Source organism: Bison bison, unplaced genomic scaffold, assembly GCF_000754665.1.
Source record: "Bison bison bison isolate TAMUID 2011002044 unplaced genomic scaffold, Bison_UMD1.0 scf7180017864163, whole genome shotgun sequence".
Taxonomy (NCBI): domain Eukaryota; kingdom Metazoa; phylum Chordata; class Mammalia; order Artiodactyla; family Bovidae; genus Bison; species Bison bison.
Genome location: NW_011494735.1, coordinates 6350473 through 6355946, shown reverse-complemented (window position 1 = coordinate 6355946; position 5474 = coordinate 6350473). Strand labels below are relative to the sequence as shown.

General features: G+C 41.1%; 1 pseudogene; it reads left to right on the top strand.

The window, feature by feature from the left end:
• Nucleotides 1–2058: 2058 nt before the first annotated feature.
• On the top strand, nt 2059–4094 carry LOC104989829 (annotated as a pseudogene).
• Nucleotides 4095–5474: the final 1380 nt, after the last annotated feature.

Genomic DNA, 5474 nt, shown 5'->3' with positions numbered 1-5474 from the left:
TGGATACCTAAGAGTAAAGCCAGTTAAGGAAACTGCCACACAAAAAGATTATGCAGCTTGCCCATGGCCACACAGTTAGTAAACGTGTTGATCTATCACAGGTAGATCAACATTTCAACACAGGCAGGGAAATTCTAAAGGTAGTATCCTTGCCAAGTGCACCAACAATAAAGACTTAGTGATTTTTGTCACATTTCCTAAAACTTTCTCAGACCAAGTACAGAAAAGGAACCCACACAGCTAATCTGCCTGGTGAGGAATGACTACTTTAAACCTCCACCTCCCCTCACTTCTAGCCTCACACCCACATGCCAGTCCCATGGCTTTCCAAAGGTGAGGATTAAGTAGTGTTGTCACTTTTAATACATTTTGAAGGGGAAAATGCTGCCAGGTTTTCTAATGACCTGATGTGCTAAGCATAAGTAAACATAAGAAAAGGAATAGAAAGAGGCACCTATAAACAAGTCAGAAAAAAAATGCAAGCACCAAAGGCAAGTCAAAAATCACTTTCCCACCACTACCTGTGTTCAGTCATGTAGGCATCAACTTTTTTAAAAAGCTACACTGCCAGCCTTTATCTGAGGAGTCTTTCAGGTATATTGAAGAGGCTGCTGGCTGGCATAAACCTGAAGACAGAGGGAGGAAGAGAGGAAATAATTTGGTCCAAAGCAGAGCTAAGCAACAAGTAAACCAAAAGGGGCTTGTGTGTGTGTGTGTGTGTGTGTGTGTGTGTTGTTTTTCCATTTACCATGAGAAACTTCATGAACACAATCTATTGCCTTGGTTTGTAGATCCAAATTCAAGCAAGGGGAATGTTTCCTCCATTTCCTGGGAATCCAGAGGTAGGATGAGGGATGAGCAACCAGTGCTCACCTTTACAACTTCCTTTTAATGTCCATAATGGGAGGGAGAGCATAGTTGTGATAGGCTAGGGGATGGGGCCGGGAGAGGCAAAAAACACCTCAAATTACTAACTAGGTAGCAATTATGATTTTCCTCTTGTCTCACACACACACACACACACACGAAGGACAAAAGGACACTCTGTACCAATGTCCAATACAATTACAAGCATGCCTCATTTTATTTTTTGTGGGTTTTTTAAAATTAATTTTTATTGGACTATATTTGCTTTACATTGCAGTGTTAGTTTCTACTATACAGCAAAGTGAATCAGCTATCAGTTCAGTTCAGTTCAGTCGCTCAATTGTGTCTGACTCTTTGCGACCCCATGAATTGCAGCACGCCAAGCCTCCCTGTCCATCACCAACTCCCGGAGTTCACTCAAACTCATGTCCATCGAGTCAGTGATGCCATCCAGCCATCTCATCCTCTGTCGTTCCCTTCTCCTCCTGCCCCCAATCCCTCCCAGCATCAGGGTCTTCTTCCAACGAGTCAACTCTTCGTATGAGGTGGCCCAAGTACTGGAGTTTCAGCTTTAACGTCATTCCTTCCAAAGAACACCCAGGGCTGATCTCCTTTAGAATGGACTGGTTGGACCTCCTTGCAGTCCAAGGGACTCTCAGGAGTCTTCTCCAACAACACAGTTCAAAAGCATCAATTATTTGGCGCTCAGCCTTCTTCACAGTCCAACTCTCACATCCATGCATGACCGCAGGAAAAACCATAGCCTTGACTAGATGGACCTTTGTTGGCAAAGTAATGTCTCTGCTTTTCAATATGCTATCTAGGTTGGTCATAATTTTTCTTCCAACACCTATACATATATCCCCTCTTTTTTGGATTTTCTTCCCAATAGATCACCAAAGAGCACTGAGTGTTCTCTCAGCGCTATACAGGAAGCTCTCATTAGCCATCTACTGTATACATAGTGCCAATAGTGGATACATGCCAATCCTAATCTCCCTACTCATCCCACCGCTCCTTACTCCCTTCGTATCCATACATTTGTTCTCTGTGTCTGTGTCTCTACTTCTGCTTTGCAAATAAAATCATGCCTCCTTTTATGACATGCCTTCTCCTTACAAACTGAGAGTCTATGGCCACCCTGTGTTGTGTCAGTCTCCCGGCACCATTTTTCCAACAGCGTTTGTTCACTTTATGTCTCAGTGTCACATTTTGGTGACTCTTGCAATGTTTCAGACTTTTTCATCATGATGATATTTGTTACAGTGATAGGTGATCAGTGATCTCGGATGTTACCCCTGTAATTATTTGGGGGCACCATAAATCACGGCCACATAAGATGGCAAACAATGGATAAATGTGTGTGTGCTGGCGGCTCCACCATGAGCCATTCCCCTTTCTCTCCCCCTCTCCTCAGGCCTCCCTGTTCCCTGAGACACAGCAATCCTGAAGTAAGGCCATTTAACAACCCTGCAACATCCTCTGAGTGTTCAAGTGAAAGGAGGAGCCACATACCTTTCACTTTAAACCAAAAGCTAGACACAGTTAAGCTCAGTGAGGAAAGCATGTCAAATGCTGACATGGGCTGAGAAAATCAGCCTCTTGTGCCAGCTTGTGAATGCAGAGGAAAAGCTCTTGAAGAAGGAAATGAAAAGCGCTATTCCAGTGAACACATAAATGATAAGAAAGCAAAACAGTCTTAGCGCTGATTGGAGAAAGTTTTAGTGATCTGGACAGAAGATCAAATCAGCCACCAACATTCCCTTAAGCCAAATCCTATTCAAGAGTAAAGCCCTAAGTCTCTTCAGTTCTGCTAAGGCTAAGAGAAGTGAGGAAGCTGCTGAAGAAAAATTTGAAGCCGGCAGAGGCTGATTCCTCAGGTTTAAGGGGGAAAAAAAGCTGTCTCCATAACATTAAAGTACAAGGTGAAGCAGAAAGTGTTGATGTATAAGTCGAAAACAAGACACAAAAATCTGCAGCAGGTTTTTCAGAAGACGTGAGTTAAGTAACAAAGGTGGCTACATTAAACAACAAATTTTCCATGTAGATGAAACAGCCTTATATTGGAAGAAGACGCCATCTAGGACTTTTATAGCTAAAGAAGAGAAGTCAATGCTTGGCTTCAAAGCTCCACAGGTCAGGCTAACTCTCTTGTTAGGGGCTAATGCAGCTGGTGACGTTAACTTGAAGTCCATGCTCATTTTCCATTGAGAAAAATCCTAGGGTCCTTAAGAATTATGCTAAATCTACTCTGCCTGTGCTCTATAAATGAAACAACAAAGCCTGGATGACGGCACATCTGTTTACAACATGATTTAATGAATATTTTAAGCCCACTATTGAGACCTACTACTCAGAAAGAACAAATTTCTTTTAAAATAGAACTGCACATTGACAAAGCACCCGGTCACCCAAGAGCTCTGATGGGAATATACAATGAGATTAATCTTGTTTTCAGGTCTGTTAACAAAAACCATCTATTCTGCAGCCCATGGATCAAAGAGTAACTTCAATTCTCAAGTTTTAAGAAATGCATTCCACAAGGCTATATGGCTGCCACAGACAGTGATTCTTCTGATGGATCTGGGCAAAGTCCATTGAAAACCTTCTGGAAAGGATTCGCCATTCTAGGTGCCATAAAGAACATTTGTGATTCATGGGAAGAGGTAAGAATATCAGCATAAACGTTTGACTTTGGGTGAAGTTGATTCCAGCCCTCATGGTTGACTCTGAGGGGGTCAAGACTTCAGTGGAGGAAAGAACTGCACATATGGAGGAAACAGAGAACTAGAATTAGAAGTGGAGTCTGAAGACGGGATTACAGTGCTGCAATCTCATGATAAAACTGAACATATGAGGAGTTGCCAGTGGCTTCCTGGGATGGAGTCTACTCCTGGTGAAGATGCTATGAGGATTGTTAAAATGACAACAAAAGATTTAGGATAATACATAAACTTAGCTAATCAAGCAAAGGTGGGACTTGAGAGGATTGACTCTAATTTTCAAAGTTCTACTAGGGGTGAAGTACAATCAAACAGCATTGCATGTTACAGAGAATTCATTTGTGAAAGAATAAGTCAATCAACACAGCAAATATCATTGTTGTCTTCTTTAAGAAACTGCCACAGCCACCCAAATTTTCAGCAACCACCACCCTCATCAGTCAGCAGTCATTAACATGGAGGCAAAAAGATAATGCCATCTCCCAAGGTTCAGATGATGGTTGACACTTTTTAGCAATAAAGTACTTTTAAACTAAGGTATATACATTGTTATTTTAGACATAATGCTATTGCACACTTAACAGAGTACAGTATAGTATAACTTTTATATGCACTGAGAAACCAAAAAAATTCATGTGACTAGCTCTGCTGCAATATCCATTTTACTGTGGGGGTCTGGAACTGAACACATAACAGCTCCAAGGAATGCCTGTATCCTCCCAAATGCAGAACAACAAGATTTATATGGGAGAAGAAAAGAAATCTATTCAGCATTTATTCAGAAAAGTAATATCCAAAATTTGTGTGACCAGTAAGAAACAATCTATCTTCCTCTTTCATAATTTTTAATAATCCACTACATTTCTTATATGCATGTGTAGGGGCTCGGTCACTCAGTCATATCCAACTCTTTTCGACCCCATAAAATGCAGCCAGCCAAGCTCCTCTGTCCATGGAATTTTCCAGGCAAGAATACTGGAGGGGGTAGCCATTCCCTACTCAAGGGAATCTCCCTAAACCAGGACTTGAACCCACGTCTCCTGCATTGGCTGGCGGATTCTTTAGCACTGAACCACCAGGAAGCCCTTCTTATTTGAGTAGAAAAGCAATGCAAAGAGGTACCCTTCTCTTCCCCCAAAAAAGAGTGAGGCAAAATGAAAGAAGAGCGACAAGCAAAGATAATATTGTTGTCCAGACTTAGGGATGTGATTATTTTCATAAATATGCAATGGTTAAAAGCTTATTAGACAGATGTGTTCACTCATACCCCTTGTTGCTCCTGTTACTATCATTAGTCACATCTTTCCTTTTTGATGCCTTCCCCACCAACATCACTGGCACCACAGGAAAATTAAGGTCATAGTGTAATAGAAGTTTTGCCACGTAAATCAAAGATAGGATTTTCTTGTACAATCAACGCCTTTGAAATATATACCATAAGCTCATGGGGATGTAACTGTAGTCAACAATCATTAAGTTTTACAAACAGCTGTGTCCCAGCCCTACGATGTGCATTAACATCTCAGAAATAACACTGCCTCTATAAGGATAAGTTAAACAAGAAAAAGTCAAATCATGGCATATTCAGCCATGGAAAACGAAATAGCCCACAGAGTTTCTGCAGAAATAACAATTCATGAATAAAACATCTGCATCATATACAGCTTCAGAAAGAATCAATTATATCAAAGGCTTTCGTGACGTAGGATAATATGCATGTATTTAAACTTTTCTTTTTGACAAATGACAGAATATCATCAAATTCTTCCACATTCATTGAAAAGATACTGCCAGTCTAAATGCTGACAACATCCACTGCCTCTTCACATGTGGTAGAAAAAGGGGAGGATGAGGCATACTGCCTCGTTAATGCTCACATTAAGG